The sequence below is a fragment of the Tamandua tetradactyla genome, chromosome X, assembly GCF_023851605.1.
Source record: "Tamandua tetradactyla isolate mTamTet1 chromosome X, mTamTet1.pri, whole genome shotgun sequence".
NCBI lineage: Eukaryota > Metazoa > Chordata > Mammalia > Pilosa > Myrmecophagidae > Tamandua > Tamandua tetradactyla.
The window spans coordinates 148,937,286-148,954,690 of NC_135353.1; the positions used below are offsets into that span (position 1 = coordinate 148,937,286).

A 17,405-nucleotide genomic window follows, 5' to 3' on the forward strand; every position below is an offset into this window, starting at 1 on the left:
CAGACCTGGCACCATGGGATCAATAATTCCATCCTGACCAAAAAGGGAAAAGAAGGGTAATTAATAAAGTGTCAGTGGCAGAGAGAGTTCAAATAGAGCAAAGAGGCTACTCTGGAGGTTGCTCTTACACAGCTTCAGGTAGACCTTGTTACCTATCATAACCTACCAGCCCCCAGCCAGGACCATTCCAGCCAATCCTAAAGAACACCCAGGGCGATATACAAGATTCCACAAGGGATCCATGCACTATAGAGTAACTTTCCAGAAACCTACAACCTCCAGTGGGTCCCTGGTCCAGATAAGTCCTGAAACCTAACCAGCCTCTCCAGAACATCAGACAGTTCCATCTCCCTACCCCATATTAGTGACAGACCCTCCAATACGAAAAATTTAGAATTGCCAAAGTCCAAACACCCCTAAAGAGGTGGATGGAAAGATCAAAGGTAATGGTGGAATTATACAGAGAAGATAGGATTTAACAAATGAATATGATGCTGAATCATTAAATTGATATCTCTTTTAGTCTCCAGTATTTTAGAGCAGCTAGAAGTAAAAACCTAAAATTATGAAACTGTAACCCATGTCAAACTCGGAAATATGTTCTACAACTAATTGTGGTGCTATGCTTTGAAATTTATAGCTTTTTTGTATATATGTTATTTTTCACAAAAAAAGAAAGAAAAAAAGTCAATTGTGATGATAAAAAAATATATATTTAAGCCCTCTAGCCTCCTATATTCTGGAGCAGCTAGAAGGAAAAATATGAGAGGATAGGATGGTAGCCCATGACAAACTCTGGGATCTGTCCTGTAACCACTTTTTTAAGAGTGCTTTGAAAACTATTGCCTTTTTATTTCTTTGCTTTGTATATATGTTATACTGTACAATAAAAAAAGTTTTTTAAAAAATCTCTTCTGCTCCTATTAACACAGCACTGTGAAACTGATTTCCCTACTGTGAGAACTATTAAAACAACATTATAAAACAATTTGGATATATGCTATGCCCTGAGTAGCACTGCTGTCAGTCCAGGCTAGATTAAGGTAAATTGACAAACCAAATACAAATCCACTTTTCATATTTAAAACTTCATTGATACACACTGTGTTCAAAGTGTGCATAAAGACACTTAATACAGAAACATTATTTTACTCAAAATTAGTGTAATAGTAATTCTTTATCAAGCTCCCAATGAATAATGTGTATATTTTAAGTCCTTTGTAAAACTTTTCTGCTATTCATATTTTTTTAACTGAAATGTAGTTTTATGATTGTTGACTATAATAATAATAAATGATCAAGGCTTGTATTCTATTAAGAGAGAGAGAGAGAATACAGGGTAAAGGATGATATGGTCCATATCTCAAAACTTTAACTTCTGCGTGAGACCAAAGGGAGAGATGTTTATTTGGTGTATAATTTATATTTTGGATAGCACACTGTCTAATTTAACTTCTATGATCAGTTTATTTGAATACCATAATTACATGGAATCTTGAATAGGGCGTGAGATCTTGTTGGTTTGTACAGGTTAGTGTGATGATCTGATATATCCCAGAGTAATTTGGGCAGAAAATAAAAAAGTATTTGCAAGATCCCCTTGCAGGACTGGGGAGAAAGGAGGAAATATTCAACTTTCCCATCTGGGGAATTCCTGATATTCTCGCAAGCAGAGGGGCCAACCAATTCAGTAGGCTGGGCCCTCGATCTCAGGATTCAACCCTATGAAACTTATTCCTGCAAAGGAGAAGCTAAGCTTACTTATAATTAGGTATAAGTCACTCCTAGAAAACCCCTTTTGTTGCTCAGATGTGGCCTCTCACTCGAAGCTAACTCAGCAGCTGAACTCACTGTCCTCCTCCTACACAAGATTTGACTCCCACGACCATAAATCTCCTGTGCAGTGGGGGATAGAACTCCAGGGATGAGCCAGGACCTGGTAACAAAGGACTGAAAAAGCCTTCTTGACCAAAAGGGGGAAGAAAGAAATGAAAGAAAATAAAATACCAGTGGCTGAGAGATTTCAGAGTTGAGAGGTTATCCTGGAGGTTATTCTTATGCATTATAAAAACATCCCTTTTTAATTTATGGTATATTGGGGTGGCTAGAGGGAAGTAAATGAAACTGTTCAACTGTGCTCCAATAGCCTTGATTCTTGAAGACGATTGCATAAGTATATAGGTTTTACAATGTGATCATGTGATCTTGAAAACCTTGTGTCTGATGTTCCTTTTATCCATGGTATGGACAGATGAGTAAAAATAAATAAATAAATAAGGAAAAATAAATAAATAATGGGGGGGACAAGGGGTAAAATTAATTGGGTAGATTAAAATACCAGTGGTCAATGAGAGAGAGAGGTAAGGTTTATGTGATTGAGTTTTTTTCTTTTTTCTTATTTCTTTTTCTGGAGTGATACAAATGTTCTAAAAAATTATCATGGTGATGATACACAAATATGTGATGATATTGTGAGCCCTTGCATACTGTGGATGTATGTGTGAAGAATTCTCAATAAAAATATCTTTTAAGAAGATACAATAAAAACCATGAAGTTAAAAAAAAGATATCTTCTTTGACCCATGAATGATTTAAAAACATCTATTATGCCATGTTTCTTACTGTTGGAGAGGGAAGTTACAGATAACCAAGAAAGGAAGGCTATAATGAGCCCTGCGGTACTGGATTAGAGTCAGAGACATCAGTGTGAATTCATGTTTAGCTAACAATATATTCACATGAACAAATACAGAAACAATTATAAATATTTATATATACATGGGTTAGTATACATATGCATATTATCTAGCTCTGTCTGCTCAAAAGGACCCAGAAGCAATGATACCCTAGTAGCAATGAGTACACCCATTACCCACACCTTAGTTTCTAAATAACATTCTCCAATAAAAGTAGCAGGTGTCTTTGAAGAATTGTCTAAATTCTAGTGCTGAGGTAGGAAAAATCCAAGATGATCCAGGAGTATTGTATACTAACAGAAAGAAAGGAAGTATTAAAAAGCAAAAGGCTGGGTTCATGTCAAAGGGACACAGACGCCAATGTGAAAGCATGTCCAACGTTCAAAAGATGGAAAAATTTGAGCAACAAAATTTTAAATGTACTATTAGATTATAACCCAAAGTATAAAATAAATATACATGAGTCCATATTTTAATAAATGACTGAATAAGCAAACGGGGAAGAAGAGACAAATCTTCCTTACAGAACAATTCTAATTAATATATGTAGATACCCCTCCCTCCAGGAAATAAACCTTAATCCCCCTCCCTGGAGCAGAAGCTAGGCTTAGTGATCTGCTTCCAAACAACAGAATAAGGAAAAGGAAAAATAGTGATTTTACAGTGGAGAAAACTGGCAAACACTACATCAACAAAGTAATGAAGGTTAGCATCACCGAGAACGTCATGTGCAGATCATGTACCCCATGATATGATGTGATAGAAAGGATAGGACGGACAGGATAAATAGCATGATGATGTGGAGAGCACTTCACCTTTGTGTATTCTTCCCACAAAACCACAACTCAAATTAATCATGAGAAAAATATCAGACAAATGCAAATTGGGGGATGTTCTATAGGATACCTGGCCAATACTCCTCAAGATTGTCAGTCATCAAAACCAAGGAAGATATATTATAATATCCTACTCTGAATTTTGTCATTACTTCCTTGAAATTCTAAAGATTTCTTCTTTATATATTTTGAGACTATATTATTAGCTACACACAGATTCAGAATTGCTACATATTCCTGGAAGTATTGCCTGTACCATTGGGTAATATTTTTGATAACTGTTTTCCTTCATGGTATTTCACTTTGATAGTAATATTACTACATCAGATTTCTTCTGATTATTTGCCTAGAATGACTAATCTTATCCCTTTCTATATCCTTATGGTTTTAACTCTTATAAAGAATATTTTGCTGGATTGGGAGTGGTTTAATACAACCTTTTGACCTGATGAGTTTAGTGCATTTATATTTATTATAACTGAAGATTTGCAGTGTTTTGGATTTATTTCCACCATCATATTATGTACTTTTAAGTTACCATGATTTCCATTGGTTTATTTTCTTTCCTGAATTTTATTGGATAGACGATATTGTTTGCTTTTCTCCCTGCATTGTTTCAGAAATTAAACATTCTATTTCTATTTTCAGTGATTTTTCCTTTACGCTTCTTGACATAAAAATATGAAGTTAATCAATGCCTCCAACTCTTCCCAAATAATACAAAATTTTATATTCTTTAATCACAGATCTCCATGATATTTTTGTAAAGTATTGTTTTCTATCTTGTGTTTAAATCCCACAAAATTAGTCATTAGCAGTACTAGGATTGCTTTTTAATGTAAACACTTGTATAAATTCATCCAAATGTTTACCAAAGCACACAATTACTTCCTGTACCCCATTTCTTCGTACTGGGTTCAATTTCTTTCTTATTAAAGTTCATTTTTAAAGAGATTCTTTCAGCAAAGTACTGTGAGTGGTAAACTTTCAGCTTTAACTCATCTGAAAATTTCTTTACATTGCCCTAACTTTAGATGATAGTTAAACCAATAGTAAAATTTCAGATTATTAATTATTTTCCTTCAACCTTTTGAAAACAATAATCCATTGATTTCTGGCTTCTTTGCTTTGCTTTTCATAGACCACTTGTCAGTTTGGCTGTTGCCCCTTTTTATTCATTTACTTTTTACGGTGATTTGGAACTTTACGTATCCCCAGAAAATCATGTTCTTCAAACTAATCCACTCCTGTAAGTATCACCCTTTGATGAGGTTACTTTAGTTAAGGAGTGGCCCACCACAATCAGGATCAGTTTTAATCCTATTACTGGAGTCCTTTGTACAACAATGAAATTCAGATAGAGAGAAAATGCCACAGAAGCAAGAAACTGAAATCAAGGAAACCCGGAAGAGAAGGGAGAGACCAGCATTCACCATCATATGCCTTGCCATATGGCAGCAGAGTCAAGGATTGCCAGCAGCCACCCTTCAGGAAAAAAGCATTGTCCTGATGATGCCTTGATTTGGAAATTTTTCTCAGCCTCAAAACTGTAAGCTAATAAATTCCCATGGTTAACCAAACACATTTCATGGTATCTGCTTTCAGCAGCCTAGCAAACTAAAACACTTTTATTGTAGTAACATATATATAACATAAAATTTGCCATTTTATCTATTTTTAAGTATACAATTCAGTGGCATTAATTCCTTTTTTTTTTTTCTTTCTGACATGGGTAGACATCAGGAATTGAACCCAGGTCTCTGCATGGCAGGCCAGAATTCTGCCACTGAGCCACCATCACACTGCCCAGCATTAATTACTTTTACGAGGTTGTGCTACCATCACCACCATTCATTACCAAAACTTTTTCAGCATCCCATACAGAAATTTGCTCCCCATTAAACAGTAACTCTTCATTCCCTCTTCAACCTTCCACACCACCAGCCCCTAGTAACCTCTAATATACTTTCTGTATCTATGAATTTGCTTATTCTAGGTATTTCATATAAGTAGAATCATACAATATATTCTTTTGTGTCTGGCTTATTTCACAGAGCATAATGTTTTTAAGCTTCATCCAGGTTGTAGCATGTATCAGCGTTCATGCTTTACATGGCTGAATAATATTCCATTGTTATATACTTTCTTTTGTTTATCCACTCATCTGTCATCTGAAAAGAGGAGAGCTCTGTTGGTTAAAGGAAAACAAAGAAAATTGGCACTCTATTAAATGAATTTTTGTCCAAGGAAAGGAAACAAATGAGATCTTTCCCAAACCCAAGTCATCTTGCCCCTAAGCAATGTCAATTGTCAGCTGAATAATATACAGAATTTCCATCCTTCCCAATATGCTACATTGGATGTGAAATATGAAAAGCAGTGGCTTGATTATAAAAACCCCTGCCCCCAAAAAAGACCTTACATTGCCATACTTACAGAAAAAGTTCATTATTAAAAACAAAATACCATTTTCAACAAAATGAATGGTTAGCTATATAAATTTTGATTCTAAAAATTTAAAGAGCACATGAAAAAATAATTAAGCCAAAATAATTTTTTAAATTAAAATATTAAGCAATCTTAGAATGTTCTTCTTCATGATTTGGTATTTGATATAAACCCTGATCCTAGCTATCTCTTCTCCTTGGAAAAGTTCTTTGAGATCCTTCAGTGAGGCTCTGATATCCTCTGATCCAATGCCAATCTCTGGTGTTTGAGTTCTCACTGCCAGGAGAGGTGTGTCAAGTAGAGGTCACTTCAGGTGGTCTTCCAATGGGGCTGCCTTTTCCTCTTCCCCTCCTGGGAGAGCAGGAGAATCTCTGACCTCATGCCCTGCTTGGACACCATTAATTCACGCAGCCTGGAAGCTGTAGTAGACACTTCTAGTGGCTACCCACATCTGTATCTCCTCTCCTACCCATCCCAGGTAAGCAAGGTCATATGACTAGCTGTCAGACAGGTTGTGAGTGGAAGTGGTGTCTGTCACTTCCGGGCTGAAGCATTTAATTGCCAGTTTGAGACCCCAGTACTATATTGACCAATGAGGTCACATGTTCAAGGTAGTAGTACCCCAACTTCAGAGTACTGAAACCCCTCTCAGGCTGGATTATTGAGTCACCATATGGTAGATGATTGTCCAGGAGAATCATCCAGACCTGCAGCAGCCATTGCGATATGGAATTGCTCGTCACTGCAGCATAATCTAGTCTAACTTGATTTATGCAGGGACACTGACATTTAAGATTATCAGAAACTAGGTAAACTGACCTTGACCGCTCTAAAAGAGTTTCCCCCAAACATCTTCTGCTTTGGTATCATTGTATAGAATCAGTTAGGACCAAATGAGGAAAGACCATCAGACGATCTACAGCAGAAATAGGGAAACTTTCCTTAGTTGAAAGCATCTGACACAAGCCAACTAAAGGTTATATAAGTCAAAAGAAATGTGCTCGTTCTTTAGTAATAAAAAATAGGTTCAATTGATGACTTTTAAATTAAATTCAATAAAAGCAACATATAACACTAAAATTGCTCTTTAGGACAATTTGAGAGCAGGGGTAAAAGAACGGAGAGAGAAATGGAATGAGATTCCCAAGAAGAGAGAGACTGATAGAGAAACACAGGGAATGGTGAACATTCATGGATAGGAAAAGAGAGAGACAGACAGAAATAAAAACCAAGAGATTGAGGGGAAAAAAAACCACAATGCAAATAGATTAATGAGTAGATGAGGGGGAAAAAACCACAATGCAAATAGATTAATGAGTAGAAGATAGCCAAAAAGAGACAGAAACCTAAGTGAAACCAATTAAACCAAGACTAAAATAGAAACAGCTCTCAAATATGAAGAGATGGTCAAGATTTTGTTTGTGCCACTAAAAAATCTAAAAGTCTTGCATTTCTGTATTTTTGTAACCATAGGAAGTTTAGATCTCTAGTATTAAGAAAAGCATAGAGAACTGGAAGAAAATAGCTCAAGAACAAGCCACTTATGTGGTCTTCAGACACTCCCTTCACCTCTTGTTTTTTAAACTACAAAATGAGGAAGTTGAATAAGATGGCCTGTAAGTTTCCTTTCAGCTCCAAGATTTCATCAAGATATGGTAAACTTTCTTGGCATTTGCTGATAAGTCTGGTGAGTTAAAAGCTTTTTGTAAATTAAAGGTTTATTCTAAGAATTAGCCTGTGGGAGAGAGACTTTCCATCCCAGAGCTACACTTTTCTGTGGAAAAGTGATAAGATGCCAATATGTATTTAAGTAAGCATTCACCTTCAGGGGAAAAAGTTTAAGAAAAAGGTCCATATTATTCCAGATTGATAGGAAAAGATCTCGTTTTTAAAGAACCCCCTCCCCACCCACCACCAAAAAGGCTTTGCTTAAATCACTTAAATTTGTTCAAAACACATGAAATTAAAACAATTGTATAAAATACTACTTATGCTTCTATTCCTCAACCTGAATTTTCTTCTGCTGCTAAGGTATTCCCGACTTAAGTTTTCCCTTTCATTTCCACTGGTTTATTTTTTATGTTCTGGTCTTCCTGAATACTTCAAGAAAGACTTGAACACCAAAGACAATCAAAATAAAGTGTTGCTAAATAAAGCAGCAAATCTGCCCCCCACTTACACATGCAAATAGAGAAACATGCATATTCTCCCAATCTAAATATATAAAATCTAGTACAGTAGAGACCCGCTCAGAGGCATGCCCTCCCTGAGAAGAGAGGCAACAATCCCAAACTCTGGGTTTTGGAGAGCTTCCCTTCCAAGTAGCACTGCTAAGTAGTACTAAAAATACATGTCATATATACACACACAACCAGCTAATAAACAATCACTTATAAAATCAAGAGCAATGTCCCTCCTCTATTATGCTCATATATCTCAAGATCAAGATACTTTTTGTTAATCTCTCTTTTCCACCAAGGGTGTCCTTGATGTTTATTTCAACGTGGCTTATTTGGATTAAAGTGTGGCATAGAAGACTCCTGGGGTTTATACTGAGCTCAGAATATTCCCTGCACTCCACTAAAAATGCATGTTTCTGCTCACAGAAATACTTAAACCTTCACACAGCCAGCACCTCATCTTGCGGTATACATGGAGACAAACTACAGAAATAACTTTTATGGTACTTCATAAGTCCCCACCCTTCCTGTGGCCCTCACCCCTAGAAAGTATGTTTTTTTCCTTCTGCTTCACAGAGAAAACTGGAACTAATGCAGGTGTAATCCATCAGCTACCTCCACTCCTCCTCCAAATATATTTACAGCCACGTTTATCCTTACAACTCTATCCTACCTGCCTCATCTCCTTGAGAAGATGACCCCTTACCTATATTGCTACACTCCTTCAGTCATGCCTTCCTCTTTTGAATTTTAAATGTCTGCCTCTCTATAGGCTTCTTCTGTTCAAGTTATAAGTATGTTTAAATTTCTCCCATCTTATAAATCAGTGATTCTTAGAGTGTGGTCCAAGGAACCCTGGGGGGTGTCTCTGAGGTCCTTTCAGGGCATCTGCAAGGTCTTCCTTTTACCAAGTATCTGTGTGAGGTCAAATTTTTCTTATTTACTTCAACCAAGACAACATATTGTAACAGAGTACATGCTGAAGCAGATATGAAAATCCAGCTGTTTTCTACCAAGTCAAGCACTAAAGACACTTGCAAAAATGAAAAACAATGTCAGTTTTCACTAAATTTTTGGTTTGAAAAGTATAATTATTTTTCATTAAAATATGTCATTTATGTTAAAAAGTAATGGATTATTGTTATTTTTAAATGAGTTAATAACTAATCACATTTTAAATTTCTACATTAATTCTAATATGATAAATACTGATAGTCATAACCCATATAAACTCCACAGTTCCTCCACTGAATATCCACACCAAGGTCACTGGTGACTTCCTTTTGCAAGAATTTTTGTTGCATACTTTCATGACTACATAAGTAATGCATTATCATTGTAGGACATTTAGAAAATACAGATAAGCAAAAAAAAAAAAAAAACCAAAAGAGCAATAAAAATCTCTAATCCCACCATCCATAGTTAACCACTGTAAGGAACCTATTACTTCAGAGTTTTTAATGCACTGTGTTATAAAAATGATACTGAGAATACACATTTTGTTTTACATATTGCTTTGAAACCAGCCTTTTAGTTTACATGGTCAGTGGTGACTTCCTAAGTCCAAAATTCTTAGGTTTCTTATCAGTCTTTAGTCTCTTTGGCCTGCTTGCATCACTGGCATTCCAAACATTCAGTCATTTTGGATTCTCTTTCTCTGTTTTTCATAACAGCATTCTCTCTTGGTTCCCCTCTGATCTGTCCATCCCCTCCTTCCCTGCCCTTTTCTCTCTCTCCACGTGATCTCATTTGTTTCCAAACCTTTAACTGTCCCCTATAAGTAGACGAGTCCCAAATCTCTCCTTGTAGCCTATACTCCCTCCTGAGCTCCAGACCAAAATTTCCAACAATCTGCTGGTCACCTCCACCTCTACATTTCATGGACTCTTCAAACCTTGGAAGAGGAAACTCTTTTATATGGAAACTTATTTTTTTCATCTCTCTCTCCCAATCTGCTTTTTATTCTACAATTCCAACTCAGTTGATGGCTCCTGTATTAGTCTGTTAATGCTGCCAGAATGCAATATACCAGAAATGAAACAGTCTTTTAAAAGGGAATTTATTAAGTTATGAGTTTACAGTTATAAGGCCATAAAAATGTCCAAACTAAGGCATCCAAAAAAGATACCTTGACTCAAGTAAACCAATGTCTGTCACATGGAAAGGCACATAACTGGCATCTGCTGGTCCTTGTTCCCAATTCCTCTGCTTCCAGCTTCTGACGCCGGTGGTTTCTTCTCTAAGCGTCTGTGGGCTTTCACTTAACTCCTCCAGGAAACAACTCTGGGTTCTGGCTTGCTTAGCATCTCATAGGAAGGCATATGGTGATGTCTGCTAGGTTCTACATCTCCCAACATCCATGTCTAGACATTTGCTCTCTCTGTTGGCATCTCCAAGCATCTCCAAATGTCTGTGTTTCTGTTGGCTCTGCAACAGAGCAACTCCACAATGTTTCCCCTTTTAAAGGACTCCAGTAAACTAATAAAGATCCAGTTTGAAGAGGCAGAGTCACAGCTCCATCTAATCAAAGGTCACACCCACAACTGGGTGTGTCATATCACCATGGAAACAGTCCAAAGTTTTCACACTAAGCAGTAGGTCTGCCCCTACAAGATTGATTTAGGAGAGAAAACATGGCTTTTCTGGGATATACAACACTTTCAGATGAGCACAACCCCACTTTGTCCTAGCCAGAAATCTGAAATTCAAGGTTCAATCACTCCACATTTCCCGTCAACCACACTGTCACAGTTAGCCAGGCTGCTATGACAAATGCCACACAATAGGCTGACTTAAATTATTGGTTCACAGTTTTGAAGCTAGGAGAAATCTAAAATCAAGATATCAGTAAGACAATGAATCCTCTCTCCCCCATGTCTCTAACATTCTGGTGCTGTGTCTGACAATCTTTGGGGTTCCCTGAGTTATATCTCCGCTTCTCATCACTTCCAAGTTCCTGCTGACTGCTGGCTTCCAGCTCTTCCCAGAGGCTTTCTTTCACTATCTGAATATCTTTCACTTACAGAGGCCTCCAGTAATCCACATTAAGACTCGCCTCCATTCAGTTGAGCTGCACCTTAGCTATAAATAACATTTTCAAGAGACCCCATTTACAATGGGTTCACATTCACAGGAACGTGTATCAAAACCAAGAACATGTCTAAATTGGATAGATAATTCAATCCAGTACATATACTAAACAATTATTTCCAAATATAACAAGCATTATATTCCAATTTTCCTGAGAGTCTCTTACCTCCTCACTCACACCACAGCTATGGCTCTTGTCAGTACTCACTTCCTAACATATCCCTTCCTCAAACCCAACCAGAATATGGAATCAATTTTCTGAAATACAAATTTTATCATACTACTGTATTCTTCTATGGCTCCCCATTGATTGGAGGGCCCCTTCACTGGTTTTAACTTATCTCTCCAAGATCACACACATCTTCTGTTCTTCAACCACAATAAGCCACTCATAGTTCCCCCAAACACTCCAGGCCCTTTGATGCATTTTGCCTTTGATATGCTGTTCCCTCTGCCTTTTCTCCCTTCTTCATCTAACAAACCCTTCATCTTTTAATACCAAACCCAAACACTCCCTCCCTCACAAAGCCTTCCATGAATCTTCCAAGGACAGTTAGATACTTACTCATCTCCCATAGGGTTTGGCAATTTTGCCATAGCTCTTATCACACCAGATCAGAATGGTCCATCTACATGTCTATGATCATGTGAAGGGCTGATATCTTGTCTTAATCATCCTTGTGCCTCTACCCTCACCTACATACAGACCCAACAGACAGTTGATGTAAGCATAACTAGGTATATATTAAACAAAATTAAACTTCAATACTTTTTTTTGACATGGGCAGACTCCAGGAAACCAACCTGGGTCTCCGGCATGGCAGGCAAAAACTCTGCCACTGAGCCACTGTTGCCCACCCTAATTTTAATACAATTTTTAATTAAATCCATGAAGAAGCTACAAATCAAGGAGATGTACTGCTAAACACAAGCACTCATTCAATTGTGTTCACAGAGGTAATATCTATGCTGCAGAGAGAATCAAATCTTCAGCAAACCAGCACAGTTCAATGCATGTAAGCAATCAAGAAAGTAGTAAAGGGATGTTTTCCCAGACCTACGGGTTAAATGAACTCCTATTAAAGTAGTTTCTGAAATTTATTGACCATCTTAGGCTTTGCACTCAGACCCTTCCAACAATGAAATACAATGGAAATCGGGTGATTTAGATCAGAAAAGCAGGTAGCACTGTCCAATGGAAAAGACTCTTGCTTTTATTTGATTTGTACCCTTAGGCAAACTATTCAATTTCTCTGTGCCTCAGCTTCCTCATCTGAGAAAGGAAGATAAATCAGACCTTAGCATATATTTTTTAAGTTAGAAAAACAGAACACAGTACTCATCAAGATAATTATCTCTCTGTAATTTAAGAAAATTGATCATTTGAAAATGTCTATACTAGTATACGCAATTAGTCTTCTTCAATAAAAGTCATTTATTCCTATCTTTTTTATCAAAGAATAAATTCAACATGGAATTGAATTTGAGAGGGAAAAAAAATATGTTAACGATCAGAATGGTGTCTTAAGTCCAAGGCTTGACCATCAGCTTTACTAATAAATTTCATCCCTTCCACAAACAAACAAACAAACAAACAAAAAACACTTAAATCTTAAATCAAGACCAGTTTACCCAAGGGTCAAAAAATTCTAAATATTATTCATGATCATTTAGGAAGGTTGCACAAAACTGTCTTTGTAATAAGTGTTGCCCACAGCTGTTTTCTGAGAAATGATCCCCAAACTTTTTGGTTATTTCAGAATTTCTGGCATCTTCTAAGGTTTATTTCAGGTTTATACCCAGATCAGAAAATTAAACAGAGCCCATCCAAGGGCTTCGACTGGCTGTGCAGAAACTTTGTAAGTCAATTTAATTTCCTTCACCACCGTAGCTGTCTATAGGTAATTAAGAGGTTAACATAACAAAAGGGGAGAGTGTACACTTGTGGTGGGAACCTATACAGAGGGTGACCTTTGAACCTTCCACCTGTTGCTGCCCATTCTAGCCACACACCAGTCAGTATTCTTTGTAAATCACATGCAAAAAAAAAAAAAAAAAAAGTGTTATGGGGCCTCAGGAAAGGTGGCCAGCTGTCTTGAAATCCTGAAATTTCCCAACAACAAGGGGATTTGAAACTGCGGTATGAACCCGTGAATAAATGTGAACTAACAAACTATGCCAGCATATGAGTTAAAGACCGCTGAGAAATAATTCAGAAAATAGGATTTCAGAAGAGGAACTGTTACATTTGTTTATTGAAACTTTCCTCTGCTATTTTCACAGTAGCAATAGGATTTACACACACACACACACACACACACACACATAACACTCTTTTAAAATGAACAATTACATTTGACCAAAAGATGGCAATGATAAAAAGGGTTATGGAGGTTAATAAGCACATTTTTAACTTTAGACAAAATGATTTGGGGCAGGGACTCTGGAGACAAAAATGTGAAAGTGTTTTCCTGAAATAGCTTCTCTAAAGATCACCTATAGAGGAAAGAACATGTTTCTGTTTTACCGCTTCCGGACCCAAGCTTTAATCCGAACATATTTGGATAATTTATGCAGATAATAGTATTTAATAGCAGCAAATTCACACACCTGCTGATTTTCCTCCATGTGAAATGAGGAATATAAAGGTCAGCTAGATGATTTCCTTTTAGGTAGAGGAACCAGACAGATGCAATTAAAATCTCGCTGCCATTTACTAGCTGTGTGACCCTGGCAAGTTATTTAACCTCTCTGTTGCCTCATTTTTCTCATATGAAAATGGGTATGGTAAAAGAACTTAACTCATGGCTTTCTTACAAGGATCATATGAATCAACATACATATCACACTTAGAACTAAGCCAGGCCCCAGGAAGCCATTACTGTTAAGACCATTTTATCATTTAAGCTTTAAAATGTTGTGACAGATTGTGAAATAATTAGAATGCACCTTACTTTACCTGACAGAGGTTAAAATTTGCCACCAGTTCATCAAGATTCCACTTAAAGAAATAAAAAAGAATGATGTTAATAAATTAGCAAGGAAATTGCCAACCCCAAGTCTTCAATTCAGCCCCCATTTATTTCTTAAAGCCCTCCAAGAGAAAAAACATCTGCATACATATAGATTAAAGATGGCTGCAAATTCTTTGCTACTTCTTTCATGGTAAGGGATTTTCTGTGTCCTCTCCTCCCAAATCTAAGCAAGCTCTGTGACTGCTTTGAAGAAAATACAGTGGAAGTGATGGGCCAAACTCCTAATCCAGGCATTAAAAGTCTGGCACCTTCTACTACCTATCTCTTAAAATGCTCATTCTTGGGACATTGCCTCTGGGAACCCAGTCACATACTGTGAAAGCCCAGGCCACATAGAGAGACCACATGTATGCACTTCAGATGACAGCCCCAGCTCAGCAACCTGCTGACACATTTGGTTAATACCGATCCTAGCCCAGGTATCCAAAATGTGAGTGACGCAGCCATCTTCAAAATGGATCCTCCCCCTCCCATACCCAGCCATCCAAGTTGATATCACGTGGATCAGTGATGAACCACCCAATTGAGCCCTTCCTGAACTACTGATCCACATAATTGTGAGCGAAATAAAATGGTTGTTTCAAGCCACTAAATGTTGGGGCAATTTCTTACTCAGAAATCGATAACTAGAACAACATAACTATGATAATCCTTTCTCTGGCACTGAATTGAATGAATAGAGTCATAATCTGAACTCTGCTTTCAGTTATTTTCCTCTTTCTTCCAGACCACATTGGACTAGGGATAAGTGTTCTACGCAAGTAAGAACCTATTATAAGATTCAAAATTATAACAAGAAAGTTGTTATCACAAAATTATTATCAATGCCTCAGATATTGTACAGAGGAAAACTGTCTTGAAAATGGTTAGAGGAAGTGGTCCAGGGCAGGGATTGTATGCATGTACAAGGACCCAGCTATGATGGCTAGAGAGCCAGTGAGCAGTTATTCTGCTAAGGTTAAAAAGGAATATGAAACCTCATAAAAGAAAAACTAGGAAAGAGAAAAGTAGTTGTAAAAGCCAACATACCATCAGTGGATCAATCAAGGTGGTGACGTTCTTTCATGACTACAGATTTAATGTAGAAGAGAGAGAGACAGAGAGATGGAAAGAGGGAGAGAGAAAACATGTAATAAAATATAGAGTAAACCAAAGAACAATAAAAGCCATGATGTATGGTTCAAGGTTGAATGGCTGAAAATGAAAGCAATTTTAGAGAAATGCCTTTATTGACACAATCAAAAGCATGCATTATTTTACTATGTATCAGTCTAGTCAGTTTTCTGAAATAATGCTGTATAACAAACCACCCAAAAGTTCAGTGGCTTACAACAATGAAGATTTATTTTTCTTGCTCGCAAGTCTGAGGGTCAGCTGGGTTATCTTTTCAGGCTTTGGATTGAGGTGACTTGACTTCAGGCTGCAGATACAGTCCAGGTGGAGTCCACTCCTCATTATCCTTGGATCAGTGACTATCGGAGATATGTTCTTACAATAGCAACAAGGGAAAAGACAAATCATCAGGGACATCTAAAGCCTCTACTCACATCTCTTTTGCTAACATTCCATTGGACGAAACAAATACATGGCCAAACCAAGCTCAGTGGAGTAGAGAAATGTACTCCACCTATTCTCGTGGGAAAACTGCGAAGTCGCATGACAAAAAGCACATATGCATAATTCTATGTCAGGAAAGGAGTGAAGAGGTGGTAACAGTAATCAATCTTTACTACACTAAGAGTTTCACAAATTTTCTAAATGTCCAATGCACTGAAGTTGCCTTGGAGCCATTAAGGGCCTTAAACTCACTAGATGGTTAGGTTCATGTGTCAACTTGGCCAGGTGATGGTGCCCAGTTGTCTGGGCAAAGCAAGCACTGGCCCATCCATTCCTGTGAGGACACTTCTTGGACTGAAACCATCAGTATATTGATTGCATCTATGGCTGATTACATCTGCAGTCGGCCACAACGGGATAGGTTAATCTAATCAGTTGAAGGGTTTTAAGGGGGAGGTGATAGTTTCAGCAGTCAGAAAAGAGAACTTTCATCTCTACTTCGGCCAGCCAGCCTCTCCTGGGGAATTCATGGAAGACTTTCAGCAGAGTACCAGCTTGCAGCCTGCCCTATGTTAATCTGAACTTGTGCATCCCCACAGTTGCGTGAGACACTACTTACTATCATATTATGTACCAATATCTCCTTTTGGTTCTGTTTTCCTACAGAACCCTGACTAATACAATGGTTAAATACATTATGGATTTCAAGTGCTTTGATTACATTAACTATTACACACACACACACACAAAAAAAACCTCTAGATACTTTTTCCTGTACTATATCCAGGCAGTAACCATGAGCCATAACAACTAACTTTTGCAAAGTGTGTTCCACTTTACAAAACTCTTGCCCACATATTGTTTCATCATGATTGTAATAACCCTATAAAGTTAGTAAAGTGAATTTCTTCACCACCTATTTATAAATGAGTGAATGCAAGCGACTTGGCCAAGGACACACCAGAAGTGAGTGGCAGGACATTCAAACTTAGGCCTTCAGACCTCAGTACCATGCTCTTTGCACCCCACCTTCCCACAGCTAATACTGCAATATGCTGCACGGACTCTGCAGATGAGGAACTGGGGATTCAGAGAGCAGTCATTTGCCTAAGGTCCCACAGTGAGATTTTTTTAAGTTTTTATTTTGAAATAATTTCAAACCTACAGGACAGTTGCAAAAATAATAAAATCCCATCAAAAGTGATGCTGGAATTCTACAGAGAAGGTAGGTTTAACAAACGAGTAAGATCGCTGAATTATTATATTGATATTTCTTTTAGTCTCCAGTTTCTCAGAGCAACTAGAAGTAAAATCCTAAAACTGTGGAACTGTAACCCATACCAAACGCCAAAATCTGTTCTACAACTAATTGTTGTGATGTGCTTTGAAATGCATTGCTTTTTCATAAGTCATTTTTTACAAAAAAGAAAATAAAGTCAATTGGGATGAAAAAAAAAGAATTAAAAGGGGGCACTAAAAAAAAGAATAATACAAAACCCATTCAGAGAGAACTCCAACATATCCCCAAATACCCAGATACATCAACTTTTAACATTTTGCCAC

The 17,405-nt window shown here is 37.3% G+C and overlaps 1 long non-coding RNA gene across 1 annotated transcript in view; it reads right to left on the minus strand.

The window, feature by feature from the left end:
* The window catches only part of LOC143670412 (uncharacterized), a 74,493-nt gene extending 59,151 nt beyond the window's left edge, over positions 1-15,342 (minus strand). Inside the window, exons 1-2 of the long non-coding RNA XR_013169353.1 lie at positions 15,315-15,342; positions 14,210-14,251 (exon numbers count right to left, since the gene is read on the minus strand). This is a non-coding gene — a long non-coding RNA (uncharacterized LOC143670412). The remainder of the gene's footprint in view (positions 1-14,209; positions 14,252-15,314) is intronic.
* Positions 15,343-17,405: the final 2,063 nt, after the last annotated feature.